General features: G+C 42.0%; 1 protein-coding gene across 4 annotated transcripts in view; it reads right to left on the bottom strand.

Moving 5' to 3' along the window:
- Positions 1–15,133, bottom strand: part of Dennd2b (DENN domain containing 2B) — a 154,698-nt gene extending 139,565 nt beyond the window's left edge. For 2 of the 4 annotated variants that reach the window (XM_027942317.3, XM_071616402.1), the window contains exon 1: positions 15,106–15,133. The gene's annotated coding sequence lies outside the window, so the exon portion shown is untranslated. Of the gene's footprint in view, positions 1–14,590; positions 14,809–15,105 lie in introns of those variants that run through there. The other 2 variants (XM_071616396.1, XM_071616397.1) reach the window with 2 other exon arrangements.
- Positions 15,134–15,389: the final 256 nt, after the last annotated feature.

Below are 15,389 nucleotides of genomic sequence, written 5' to 3'. Positions count from 1 at the left end.
TGGGGTTGTGGCTCAGTGGTAGAGCACTCACCTAGCACATGTGAGGCCCTGGCCCACGTAAAAATAAATAAAGAAAGATATTGTGTCCAACTAAAAAATAAATAAATTAATAAAAAGTTAAAAAAAAAAAGATGAAAACATGCTTCTCCAAGTTGTTGCAAGGGTTAATGAGATGACATTTATAAAACCCTAAACACTTGCCAGGCATAGTGGTGCATGTGGGAAGCCATCCTCGCACGTGATTTGAGTTACCTCCCTGGCTGGGCAAGAGGCGCTTAGACACATCCCTTGTGTCCAGAGCTTTCCCCACCCTTCTCAGGTCTGAGAGCTTGTCCCTGTGGAGGCAAGTCTGGCCACTACCCCAAAGACCCAATCATCGCACCTGACCTTGGGACACTGCCCCCCTCAATCTTCATTGGATGTGATTTTCCCCAGAATTTTTTGTTCCCCAATAAAAGTCGACTCCCTGGTATGTTCTCTCTCTCTTCCTAGACTCTTCAGTAAACCTCGCTACCATAATAGGTAGCTAGAGGCTGGAGCTAGGAGAAGACGTCCTCGAGCTGGTTTAAAGGTAATTAGAGCCTGTCTCTTTAATTCAAAACTCCCTAAGGATTTCTCACGTACTAAACCTTCATTTATGAAGCCTGTGCTGGCCGCAGGCTAAAGGCGCACCTATAATCCCAGAGATTTGGGAGACTGAGGCAGAAGGATTGCAAGTTCAAGGTCAGCCTCGGCAACTTAGTGAGCTTCTATCTCAAAATGAAAAATAAAAAGGGCTGGGGATATATAGCTCAGTGGTAGACCACCCCTGGGTTCAATCCCCGTTTTCCACCCCCCACCCCCCCAAAAACCTCAACACTCAATTAAAAGTATCCAGTAAGGATAATTCTTCAACAAGATATTATGGTACAAAAAGGTCTAGGTTAGGTAGATTAAAAGAAGCCTACGGACATAACCAGATATAGTACATGATCACAGGTGTAATACTGGTACAGAAAAAAACAATAAGGGTCAATGGTCCTTTGGTCTCAGTGACATGACCCTCCAAATTCAAGTGTTCAAATCTATCCCCAAAGATGGAGGTATTAAGGAGTGAGAACTTGCTGGGAGAGGTGGCACACATGTCTACAATCCCAACAGCTCAAGAGGCTGAGACAGGAGGATTGCGAGTTCAAAGCCAGCCTCAGCAAAAGCGAGGTGCTAAAACAACTGATTGCCAAGACACTAGGTGCTAAAACAACTGATTGCCAAGACAGGGTCTCAGTGACACCCTGTCTCTAAATAAAAATAGTGCTGGGGATGTGGTTCAGTGGTCGAATGTCCCTGAGTAGTTTAATCCCCATACCATCCCCCAACAAAAACATGGGAATCTTGGGAGGTGATGAGAGGAGTACCCTTATAAGAGGCAGGAGGGAACCTGTTTGTTCCTTCTGCATGTGAAGACACAGAGAGATGCCTTCTACAAAGAGGCCCTTGCAAGACACTAAATCTGCTGGCACCTTGATCTTGAACTTCCCAGCCTCCAGAAGTTTGCACAATAAATTTCTGTTTAAGTTATTTTGTTATAGTAACCCAAACAGAATAAGAGATGAGTAAACCTAAATATAGTCTGAATATTAATTAAAATTAAAATGTATTGAATTAGAAAACAGAGGTAATTAAAAATAAGATTGAATGTCTATATAGTATTAATCTTACTTTGAATACAAATATGTACATTTGTATGCCTAGAGAAAGACCTACAAAAGAGTGCACCAAGACATAAATAATGATAACTAGACATTGGGAAAGCGAAACTTTTTACTTATTTTTAGACTGCATTACAATGCACATGTAATTTTTTTTAATATTTATTTTTCAGTTTTTGGTGGACCCAACATCTTTATTCTATTTTTATGTGGTGCTGAGGATCGAACCCAGCATCCCGCGCATGCCAGGCAAGCGCATTACCGCTTGAGCCATATCTCCAGCTCCCACATGTAATTTTTAAAGAACCAATTTAAAGTTGAAGTTGAAGGTAAAGATAATTTTCTGTTTTGTGGTTGTCTCTGAAAGGAGCACACAGACCCAAAGTAGAAGAAGCAACCTCAGACACACTGTATGAGCTGGCTCCAGACGCCATGCAAGGGAGGGGAAACAATCTCACTCCAGTTGGCAATCCAGAAGTTCAAAGAAACATTCCTCTTCTATATTCATTTTTCCTCTCTTTGTTCTGAGCAACTGTCCCTCCAAATGATGGGAACATTTGGCATAACTTCCTCCCTCTTGTTTGTATCATTCATTCTAAGAAAACGAGATACATTCTTCTACCAGCAACTCCAAAGGGAGCCAACCAAGCAGACAGAAGTGAAGAAGAGCCCAAGAAATACTAAGCAATGCAATGCCTGCATCCATGCTCCAGGCAAAAGCAACTTTCATAAGGAAAGGTCACACAGAGAAGGCTTTTCTTCAAATTACACAGGCAGCAGTGATTCTTCTGGAAAGATTTCTAACTTCAAGATTTCATCAGGATTCTAGGTACGATGGTGCATGCCTGTAATCCCAGCAGATCAGAAGGCTGAGGCAGGATAATCACAGTTCAAAGCTAACCTCAGCAAAAGCAAGGCACTAAGTAACTCAGTGAGACCCTATCTTTAAATAAATTCAATCCCTGATACCCAAAAAAAATTCATCAGGAAAGTACTACCCTAATGGAGCTTCCCAAACATAATGCAAAGGAGCTAAATTTCATGTCTCTTACATTTGGGGCAGGGCAGAGGAAGGTGCTGGGGATGACATTCAGGACCTCAGCTATATCCTCAGCCATTACATCTCTTAAATTTAAAGATGCAGATTCGGGAGCAGGAATAAGCAGGGAAGAGGAAGGTCCAGTGTACACAGAAAAAGGTAAGGGATTCCATTATTACTGACTGTACTCTCCTCTTGGCCAGAAATCCTAGAAAATTGGAAATCTGACAGATCTACTAGGTAAATTCTAGTCAATCAGTTAAGCACCCTCATCAATTCTCATTCATCCTAAAAAATACCTCAGCATCCAGCATACTACCTATTAGCCAGTAAACATTCAATAAGAGAATGCAAACATAAACGAGCAGTCTGAAGTAACTATGAGCTTATGGATCAAGCTATATATCCTTTGGGACTAAAAGAACTTACCATGAAATAGAATTAAATGTTAGTGTTCTATTAGTAACATTTCAAGGAATATATCAAAAGAGTGATGGTCCAGTACTCAGCATAGTATCTGGTGGTTAGCAGGTGTTGTTCAATAAATATTTGTTGATTGTTCCAGGATATTTTCTGCAACCCAAACTTTCAGATCCATTATGTTATTTAAAGGTCTGGGTTCTCCCTTAAGAGATGGAAAAGGATTTCTGAGGATGGGGAAAAACAGCTTTCACAGGGTCATACCCTGTGCCATTCACTGGTCTGGTAAGGACAATATCAATCTATTCTCATCAGCTCTGGTTAAAACTTCTGCAGCCTAGACTTTAGCACATCTGTCCAAAACATTTGTGGGCCCAGGAGGCAGGTTATACTAAACACCAGTTTGAGGCTAGAGTCCACTGATGCCTGACTCCCCAGCCACAATACAGCTCCTCCAACAAGAGAGGTTCAGGCCCCTTTGGAAGCTGCTCACATTCACCTACCACTGCTCCTCTCCCGGTCCATCACTATTTTTTTTCACACTAGTATAATGATGCTTCTATCCCCTGTCCTAACATGGATCATTTTAGTATCATTTGGGATCATTTTAGTGTCATTTGGATACTAAAATATCATTTATAGGCATACACAGAATTAAGGCAAAATACTGGACTTCCTGCTTCTTATCTTCAAACTCTTTAGAGAAAAGTTGAATTGGTACATCTTACCTGAGAATTATATGCCATCTTCTCCAAAACCACCACAGATTTTCAAACAAAAACAAAACAAACTGAAATGCTACTACATTTCAGTAGTAATATTTGGATTATTACAAGGGTCTCCTAACTGCTGTTAGTCTGCAGCTTCTTCCCCAGTTCCAATCCACTTTGTGCACCACTAATTGCATGTCACCTTCACTGGAAAGAAAACAACGTTTTGGGCTGGGGATGTGGCTCAAGCGGTAGCGCGCTCGCCTGGCATGTGCGGGGTGCTAGGTTCGATCCTCAGCACCACATAAAAATAAAATAAAGATATTGTGTCCACTGAAAACTAAAAAATAAATATTAAGAAAGATTCTCTCTCTCTCTCTCTTTAAAAAAAAGAAAAGAAAACAACGTTTAAAGCATTTTCATTAGCCATCCTCTCTTTCCAAATTTAAAGTCTTCAAGATGACGTTTGTGATCCTCTAGGATTGAATTCACCTCATATAGCCTACTCTGTCTCACAGGGATCTTTCATAAACCTGAGGATTCAATTAGGATGACCTAAAATTTCCATCCCACAAAAGCCAATATCTCTTCTGCCTCTGGGCCTTTGCTCATGCTGCTCCCAGGAGACCCCACCCCACCCACAAAGTGTCCCCTTCAACTCTGAAGGCAGCACTGCATGGAGAAAAGGGAACTGAAACACCTGGATTCCAGACATGGCTATGGTGCAAACTAGCTGTGTGCCTTTGGACAAGTTGTTTGCCTCTCTGAGCTCAGTTTCCCCTTCCATAAATAGAAAGGTTGAAAAGTCTTTTTAAAATATATATTCCTGATTCTTACATGCCCAACAAAATCCAATGTTCCCTTCAAAGTGTACAAGTCTTCCAAGGATTTTCTCTGAGCACTCCAGACCACACTATTCTCTGTCCTAAGGACTCAATGTATGGTACTGAGACACAGTGTCTTCATTCAACCAAGATTTTCTGAGCGTTTTCTTGGCTAGATATCATGGCAAAGCCTTGGAAATAAATACAAAGCCAATTAAGACTCAGACTTGTATCTATCGACTGCATATTCCTTTCTTCACTACTTTGTTATCCAAGTGAATTCATGTTAAAGTGTAAATGTGCCATTTATTTATTTAACAACTGTTTAGAGAAAATCTTCCATGTACTATTGTACAAAGTAAAGATGTCAGTGAACAAATGAACCAAGTACCCACCTCATGGAATTTATTTGAGAAAGCAAACAGGAAAAAACACAAATATGTAATATAATTTTCAAAACAAAAACAAAGCAGGATCAAAGAGTGACTCAGGGCAATTTTACATAGGATGGTCAGAGCAAGCCTCCTTGAGGTTGTGCATTTGAGCCCACACGTGAATGAACTGGGGATACAAACTAGCAGCATTCAGGAAAAAAAAAAAAACATTCCAGGTGAGGGACAAAGGACCTGAGACAGGAGAACAGAAGGAAGGTGGAAAATATGTGGAGGGCTGGGGCTTAGTTTACAAAGGACTTAATAGAAATCTAGATTTGAAGTGTGATGATCCCAGATGAGGCTTAAATAATGCTCTGGAACGTAAATGGACAGGAGGAGTAGAAGAGCTAGGACCAGTGAGAAGGCTATACAGAATCAGTCAGGGCTCTACATCCAGGATACCACAGCAAAGCCTCACATCCTGCCTCTCCAGAGCATGAATAGGTGATCTCTCAGTAGGCACAGTGGCACACACCTGTAATCCCAGAGACTTGGGAAGCTGAGGCAGGAGGATCTCAGCCTCAGCAACTTAGCAAGATCCTAAGCAACTCAGTGAGACTCTGAATCAAAATTAAAAAAAAAAAAAAAAAAAAAATGGGCTAGGGATACGGTTCAGTGATTGAGCACCTCTGGGTTCAATCCCCAGTACCAAAAAAGAAGAAAATTCACTACTTCTCTGTGCCCAGTTTCTACACCTTTAAGTGAGAATGACAAAAGTGCCTACATTATGATGCTATCTGGAAGGTTAAATTAGTGCATGTAAAACCTTTACCACAGAGAGTAAGTAGACCATGAATTTAACATTTTAAAGCCATGCGACGACCTACGAAAAGGGGGCTGAAGACTGAGCCCTGGGCACTCTAATACATTCAAACACCTCCACTGTGCCCAAGACTGGCCATCAATCAGCCTCAAGTCCTAACCCTTGTCTGGGTCCCTACTCCCCTCTTTGTAACTCACCATTTTAGTGCTTGGTAATAATACTTTATATGGTTCCTTAGAAACAAATCCATGTTCTGAGATTCAGGTAGATTCAGTGGTAGATTCTTGTATATCTACCACTATGCCTGGCAAAGAGTTAAGTAAGACACATACTCGGGTATTTGCAAACATTCATTAATGGATAATGTCATATAAATTTCAAATAAATCAAGATAATACACAACTTTTTAAGAAAAAAAAATCATCCTCCTCTTCATGAAATGATGGCATTGTATCTCAGCACCATCCTACCATCTAATATCAGTCCCATCTTAGCAGAGACAGTCACAGTAACCAAATCAGTTACACCATGTGCCATGCCACTTTTCCACTGACTTCCCAATCCTCATGCTCTCTATATAAACTCTTCTGTCTCTTTGTTTCCTGACAATTTGTCTAGGTGTAAAAACTTCCCATCCTGGAAACACATCACACGTGCTCCCAGCCCAGCTCCTCATGGCCCTACAAGAATCTTAAGGCGAAAGCCAAAAATATTCCCCAAAAAAACCACACACACCAAAACTTAGGAGGAAAAGAGGAAAAGAAAATGGGAATAACCCAAATACACATCCAGAGAATCATCCAGCAGGGCTCTTCCCCACCAATGTACAGGAGTCATGGTACCTTAAGCTAGCTACCAAGAGTATTTATAAAACAACCTTAAGTGATAAGAATTTCCCACAGAACAAAGGTCTAAGTTAGTAAGGAGGAAAAAGGTTTTCACTTTTTCAATTTATTATCAATTTCCACAGAACTGACTGCCCTTCCATTTTTCTTCCCTGTCTCACCCTCCCACCCACACCCCCAACCCTGGTGATAAACCACAGAAAATAATGCTGACCCACTAGGACAGAAAAGGGAACTGAAACACCTGGATTCCAGGTATGGCTATGGTGCAAACTAGTTGTGTGCCTTTAGACAAGTCTTTTGCCTCTCTGAGCTCAGTTTCCCCTTCCATAAACAGAAAGGTTGAAAAGTCTTTTTAAAATATATATTCCTGATTCTTACATGCCCAACAAAATCCAATGTTTCCTTCAAAGTTCTTTCTAGCTCAGTGCTTTCTCCATAGAGGCACAAGGAAGAATCAGTATATGCAGTTCTTTTTTATTATTATTATTTTCAGTTATAGATAAACACAATCCCTTTATTTTATTTATTTATTTTTATGTGGTGCTGAGGATCGAACCCAGTGCCTCACACGTGTTAGGTCTACCACTGAGCCACAGCCCCAGCACCGCCCCACCCCCCGCCCCACCGCAGGACCAGTTCTTGATGAGACTTCAACCAAGTCAGAGCCTCATATCCTGAGATCCACCCCTAACCCTCCAGGGACTGGTAACAGTGACAACCACATGGGAACTACATAGGCGATTTAAATGTAAACAGAGCTGAGAATGTAATACTGCTCCCAAATTGAATTTCTTGCACAAATCTAAACCTGGAATAGACAAAGATGTTATTTTTATCAACTAATTCTCTTTTTTAACTAATTTTGATCCTGAGCTAATTATGCAAGTTTTAAAAATGGTTCACCTGAAACAAGATATAAGGTGGCCTCTGCCCATCTCCCATGACTCTTGCAGCAATTTCTATACAAACACTGTGGTCCTAAAATACTACTCAAAACACCGATGTAGGTCTGGAGTTGTGGCTCAGTGGTAGAGCACTTGCCTAGCATGTGTGATGCACTGGGTTCGATTCTCAGCACCACATAAAAATAAATAAATAAATAAATAAAGGTCCATCAACAACTAATAAAATATTTTTTAAAAACCACACAGATGTAGGGGGAAAACTGCAAAACAGAACACTTACAACTGATCTTCACACTGAGAATTTAAATGAATGTTTTGATCTTAAGTCCTGCTTTTCCATGCTTTTTCCATACTAACCCTAACCCTCTGGTGTCCACTAAGAAGCAAAAAACTTTGATTTTCCTCCCATATAAGTACACAATTTTTTGTTGATTTGTTTTGCATATTAGGGATTAAACCCAGCACCTCACACATGCTAGGCAAGTATTTTACCACTGAGCTACACCTCTAGCCCCCCATCCCCCCTCCTTTTTTGGAGGGACTGGAGCCAGGGGGTCACTGAGCTACATCCCCAATCCTTTTTGTTTTTCTTTTGAAATAGGGTCTTGCTAAATTGCTGAGGCTGTCCTCAAACTTGCTATTCTCCTTCTAAGCCTCCTATACCTATACATAGCTAGGATGTATAGTGTTTGCCATCCAAGTACACAATTTTTGAAAGACCTTCCATTCCCCTTAGACTTGGTCCCAGTATACAGAAGCCTTTGGATTTAAGCACTGAGAATCCATTCCAGACTCAACAGAAAAGAACAGACTCAGGAAAAGCTTTTCCAGGTACTTTTTCCTACCAACCACTGAGGAGCACCCCCTAATGCAAGGGGATATCATGCTAACTAGAGTTCCCAGAAACATTAAATATACTCTAATGTGACTAATAGAAAAATAACTGACTAGGCCCTGTTTACTCACTAGAAAATACATCTATTTAAGTTGAACCCCTTTATCACAGCACCAGGGCAGACACCAAAGTGATGTAAAACAGCCCCTTGCCAATAGCAGCATTTGAATTGGGAGTTACCCAACCCCCATATTAAAAAGTAATTTCCCACCTCATTTCTTAACTTCACCTACTCACTGATTTATCAAACCCCTAATATTATGTTCACTGAGGAAAAGTAATAAGAGGATAAACAGATGCTCATAAGCACTAGCTCAGTGCTTTCTCCATAGAGGCACAAGGAAGAAACAGTATAGTGCTTCCCAGCAGGTCAGTCTTCTCTGACAAAACCTCTCAGGACACCAACCCTCATTAGAAACTGTCTCTATGCAGCTCTAATTAGCCTCTCCCAAAAGGAAAAATAGGGAGAAGGGGGGAAATTCACAAAAATCTATACTCAAACTTGCCCTAGCTAAATTAATATCCAAGACCCTAATTTCACATCAGAAAAAGTCAAAAAGCTAGCCAGGCACGATGGCACATGCCTGTAATTCCAGCAACTTGGGAAGCTGAGACAGGAGGATCACAAGTTCAAGACCAGCCTCAGCAAATTAGTGAGGCCCTAAGCAACTCAGGGAGACCTTGTCTCAAAATTTTAAAAAAAAAGGGGCTGGGGTCAGATGCGGTGGCACATGTCTATAATCCCAGTGGCTCCAGAGGCTGACACAGGAGGAGCAAAAGTTCAAAGCCAGCCTCAGCAAAAGCAAGGCACCAAGCAACTCAGTGAAACCCTGTCTCCAAATAAAATACAAAATAGGGCTGGGGATGTGGGTCAGTGGTCGAGTGCCTCTGAGTTCAATCCTCAGTAAACCCCCTCAAAAAAGCTGGTGGTAAAGCACCAGTATCGCACCCCCTGCCCCACAAAAAAAGACAAAAAGTCACCAAAATTGATCCTTGCCCACTCAAAGTAATTTCCAGAACACTAACAGGGATATACTTCCAGCATATTCTAATCACTATGGTCCTTTATCACAAGAGGCCCAGAAAAGCAGGTTTACCTCTTATGCCATTAACAAAGGGTTAAGCAGATTGTTTCTATCATATTTGAGTGGGGATCCTAAATTCCAGTTTAAACAAATGATTCCCACACTTCTAGAAAGGCCTTAATTGGGATAGTCTGTTACTTTCAGTGCAATCTTGCAAAGGCTGGATGCTTGTTAAGCCCTTAAAGGACTTGGGTAGAATTCTTTTGATGATAATTTTTTTAAAAGATCATCTCCAGAGTTTATATATGTCCCACGATTACTTATGCTGGTGGTGGGAGAAGAACATTTTATTCCAAAAGGCTCCTTCCAAACTGAAAGCTCTAATTGCCAACATATCTGATATTGACTTCCTGTATAAAACAAAACACAAAGCAACAAGTATACGATGTAATCATAGGTCTAAAAAGCAAGGCTTACAAAGAAAAACAGAGAAGGCTCAGCTAGTTTAGCCCAGAAGGGATGGGTAGAGATGAGACAATCTGTACATTTCCTAGCTGCCACTGGGGTCCAGGAAAGACATGTTCACTGTGAACATCTATGCACAAGAAGAGGAATAAGAAAGCAGTAAAGGTGGGCTGGGGCTGTAGCTTAGTGGCCTACCATGCATGAGACACTGGATTCTATCCTCAGCACCACATAAAAATAAAAAACAAATGAAATAAAGGCATTCTGTCCATCTACAATTTTTTTAAGCAGTAAAAGTAAGAAACAATAAAAGAAAACAGGCCACCTACAAGGAGATGAACTGTGATCATATATCTAGAAACCTTAGATAGCATTGCCTAGGGAGGTTGTGAAATTGCTTGAAGGAGCTCAAATCTCTTGAGAAAGATTTAAGGATATATGGATATGAAGTAGGTTAAAATAGTAAAAAGTTCTACACTAGGAGATTATATCGAAGTAACAAAGGGATATTCTAGTCCTATTTTCTAAGATTTTAATTGTTTTAAAAAACCTAAATGACTTCTGTAATAAATTATAAAAATGACAAAGGCTTACCACATAAAAACATTAACTGTGTAAGCAATGCATCAAAAATGCAACCAAATAGGGCTGCAGTTGTGGCTCAGTGGTAGAATGCTTGTGTAGCACGTATGAGGCACTGGGTTCAACCCTCAGCACTACATAAAAATAAATAAAGGTATTGTGTTCATCTAGAACTAAAAATATTTTTTTAAATGCAACCGAACATTTCTGACATTTAAAAAACAGCATTGACAAAGATTCTTTCTGTGACACACACACCCCCCCCACCCCTCCAATCTCAAAACGAAGCTTGAGAGCATTCTCACATGAACTTTGACCAAAAGCTCATCAACCAAGTGCTGCCACTCTCTGGAGGAAACCCTAGACAGTTTTCCTTTCTGATCTACAATCAGCAAACAGAGGCTACAGATGAAACAAAATGACTTTTAGGGGATATGAGATACAAAATGGCAGAAGAAACCCAGGGGCTAATTCTGGCATGAATTCCAATGTCCAGTCCTAAGGGATTACCATGGTCTAGAAGTATAAAAGAAATACTCAGGTAGGAGATCCCTCAGACATTAAATTCCAGAACCCTCTAAATAAATGGCTTTTGAACTTCAAAATCCCTACACTAAGAGAGGTCAGGTTCTTCACAGGTCCAGGACCGAAACTGAATCATGCCCTTAAGAGTTGCTGGTGACCATTTCAAAACCCCATTCAACAGGCAGTCCTCCAGGGGTAGGGACTCCTGATAGTAAAAACAGTTCTCCTGAAGGAGAACTAAAATCACACCTTGGTTTTGCATTTTTGCAAAAAAAAAAAGAACTTTGACATTAGTTAAAATAAACTTTTCTGGTTGACAAATTTTAGTTTTCTGCCTGTCAGCTACACTTTTCTGTGCAACCTCCTGTTACCTGACATTCCTCTTCAGAGCACAAACAAGAGGAAAAGGACTAGAGGTTGCACAAGGAACAGCAAGAAATCCAGATTGTATTCAAAGTGGCAGACAATTCTAATAAAATGGTTCCACCCATAGCTGCCCTTCCTGTGCCCATTATCTGCAGAGAATCAAAGGTCTGAGCTATAAATTTGGGTATTCAACAGTTCTGTAAGCTCCCCAGCCACATACATAAAGGACAAAAGTCACTGGTAAGAAATGTGGAGAGGCAGAGAGAGCTTTGCACATCTCTAAATCCTGGCATTCATATTCCTTCTAAATTCCCACACAGTAATTCTTCAAACGCCTCCTACTATTACCCCATTAAAAAAAAAAAAAAAAAAGTGGGCTGGGGGATGTGGCTCAAGCGGTAACGCGGTCGCCTGGCATGCGTGGGGCGCTGGGTTCGATCCTCAGCACCACATAAAATAAAATAAAGATGTTGTATCCACCGAAAAACTGAAAAATAAACATTAAAAATTTCTTTCCCTCTCTCTCTCTCTCTCTCTCTCTCTCTCTCTCTCTGTCTTCTCTCTCTCTCTCAAAAAAAAAAAAGTAAAATAAATGCACATTTTCTCTTAATTGGCCTCAATAAGAAAGAAAAGGTAATCTCAAATCATTTTTATTTTGCCAAGTTTTAAAATTCAGCATTTTTAAGAAACAAGAGAATGTTATATGTGTGTTGGTGGGAATGCATCTCAAATAAAATGTTTAGGCAAAAAAAGGCTCTTAAATTATAGCATTGATCTACCTCACAGGGTAGTTGTTAAAAATAATAATAATAATAATAAATAAATAACTTTTACCAAAGCATTGTGAAACATGTGGAGAGCATAAAGGGCAAGCCACCAGTCATGTTGTTCCACATACACATTCCTTTTCAATGTTTGCCGGCTAAGATGCAGCGCTGTGGTCACTGCAACTAGTTCTTACCCAGTGAACCACACTACTTACTGCAGGGTACTGTAAATGAGGCAGAAACTGAAACACTCAAACATCTTGGCTATACTCCCTTTTATAACTTCCCAATTAAGAACTAGGACTTGCATGTGATTGTGAAGTGCATATCACATTCCTGTATACAGATGTCACATTAATCTTCTAAAAACACTGCTTTGCTCATCACTCATTTTCTCAAAAATCTTTAAAAGCTAACCGATGTCCATGGGATAGAGTTCCAACCCCTGAGCCAGAATTCAAGCTGACCACAGTAGGCTTCAGCTGGACCTCCCACTGCTCACTAGAAAGGCAGCTGTAGAAGCACAAGCGTTTAGGCAACCAGGCACAGGAATTCCAGCTCTGCCACTTACTACAGGTCATCTTAAGAAGGCTACTTATCTTTCTGATATTCTTTCTTTAAAACAAAAACTCCCTCATCTTTAAAACATGAGGAACAATACCTGCTTCACTGCAGTAAAGGATGAAAGAGAATGGCATATGGCACAGAATCAATACCCTGTTATTTATCCCTAGTTCTCATCCAAACAGCCAACTCTCTGCTCTGTTGAAACTCTCCCCAGCAACTCTTCACCAGTTTCACCACCACACTTCCAAGCCCAGTTGAAAGCTCCTTTCTTCTTTGAAGCCGCCCTGCCTCATCATCATTTTCTCCTTGAATTTCTATCATTCTAATATTCTAAACCAATCAACCAGAAATTCTCTTATATGTCAGTCTTCCTTCCCTAACAGGTCCACAAACTCAAAAGCAAGGATTTTACTAATTTTTAAGTCCATCACAATCTAAGTGTTGGGGGAAAAAATATTTTGAAGATAAAAACTGCCTTGGAGTTGTCTACCAAAAATGGGTGCCCTTCTGGTCCAATTAGGGGACAACACTTCCCATACACATCTGAATTTCTTTCAATATCTTGGGGGAGTTTTTTCAAAGATAATATTTACTGGGTAAATAAAAAGGAAAGCTAAACCTGTGTGAGTCACCTGGTAAGTCTCTGCCAGCCCAGCAGAATCCAGGAAGCCTTTGCTTCACTTCATATGTCCAAAAGGCTCTTGAAGTCTTGCTTGGTTTTTCCTTAATTCAGCATGGGAGACAGACTATGGTAATTCAGTCTCTATCTTTGATTAGCTTTCTAGAACCTAGACAATTTCTGATCCTTTATAAACCCCTATTTTAGGGCAGGAAGATTGATGAAGGGATTACCTTTTGAAAACTATCACTTATAAAATATAAAACAAAGCAATAATGCAGTTTGTTGGATTTTATCATTGTGGCCCTATCCTAAAATGGTCTGTTGAAGTGTGTGCACATAACAGGTAGCTCAAAACTGTCTTGGAGATGGGATGATAACCTCTTCATTACTAAGACCCTGCTGTCCAACAGCAGAAATACCTGAATGGGGGTGGGGGGGGTGTTCAAGAGTCAAGCTGAGTAAGCATCACAGGCTTACTCATTGAAGAAGTTATTTTATTCATACTTAATTATAAACTACATTCATACAAAAATCTCAGGAAAATGTAATAATTCCTCTTCAGAAACACTTGAAAACATCCAGTCTCTTGAACTCTATTCAGTTACTATATTATTGGTCAAGGCAGCATAAACACTGGCTAAAATGTGTTCCTTCAGTCCTGGGTCACTGTTTTAAAAAACAACTTTAATACTTTGTGCACATTAGAACAAGGGCAAAAATGAAAAGTACTCATCCGCAAATAAACACAGTTTAAATGGTTGAAGGGACAGAGTGAAAAGTTAATGTTCCTTTGTTTGAGTTCAGTGCAGAGTCTGTGTGTGTGTTCTCTTAAGAGTCTGCACATGAGCACAAAACGACTCCAGGTAAGAGCAGCTTGGGTGCGTAGAGGGAATACGATTGAAGGCTGAGCCCACTCCCAGACTGCCCGCCGCTCGTCCTCCGTTGGGCTCCCAGCAGCTTCGCACTGCCCCACATCCTCGCCGCGAGGTTCCCCACCCCCCACCGCGCGGCCCCAGCCTGGCGGAAGATGGCTGGCCACGACCACCCGGAGGGCAGTCCCCACCACCCCCTGGGAGCCACCCACGGCTGCTCCACTCTGCGCCTTCCACTGCCCCCATGCAAATACTCACGGAGTTGGAACCTACCGGGACAAGGAATCAGGAATAGCGGGAAAAGGGCTAGGAGTGCAGGGGTGGGGCAGGGCGCGGCGGAACCAGAGCCTGCGCCCCCTCGGAGGGCCACCCACCCCCGAGCAAAGGCACCAGGGCTAGAAGGCGACCTCTGGGTGGAGGGCCAGAGGCACTCACCTCTGCACTCCCCAGCCAGGCCGCGCGCTCAGCACAGCGCTGGGCTCCTGGAGAACCGCGCGCGGCCGGGAGGAGGAGCCGCTCCCGCAGAGAGGGCGGGCGGCGGGCAAGCATCCGCGCCCTGGGCTGCGGCCCGGCTGCAGCCGGAGAGGGGAGGGGGCGTGGAGATGTGTGCCTCCACCCAAGACAGAGAGGGTGGGCTGCTGGAGCCTGGCGGAGGGGTGTGCTCCTAGGCACTGGGGGGAGCGAGGAAGCCGCGCAGAGACTGCGCGAGGGAAGGTGGGAGATAGGGGTGGGGAGGGGGCGGGGGAGGCCAGGATGGGAAGTTGGCCCTCAAACTGAACAGCCCTCACCTCCGCACCATCCGACCAAGAATTGTCTGGGTCTGGAGCAAAGCACAAGCGTCTAAAACTTTATGTCATTTTCTCATACACACGTGACCCCCCTGCAGTCCAGATGGTTTCAATCACTGGAGGAAAAAAGCGGCTCTTCTGGTATGCAAGAAAAGCCGGAGCTGGGAGAGTCTGGGAAAATGCTGCCTGTCTTCATACAAACTGATGAGTTCTTTCCGTTCTCCCAGATCTCGGCCTCGGGAAGCCCTACAAAACCAAATGGCAAGAAGTTACCTTAGGTACTG

The sequence above is a fragment of the Marmota flaviventris genome, chromosome 9, assembly GCF_047511675.1.
Source record: "Marmota flaviventris isolate mMarFla1 chromosome 9, mMarFla1.hap1, whole genome shotgun sequence".
Lineage (NCBI taxonomy): Eukaryota > Metazoa > Chordata > Mammalia > Rodentia > Sciuridae > Marmota > Marmota flaviventris.
The sequence above is the reverse complement of the archived record's forward strand: the minus strand, read 5'-3'. Positions and strand labels throughout refer to the sequence as shown.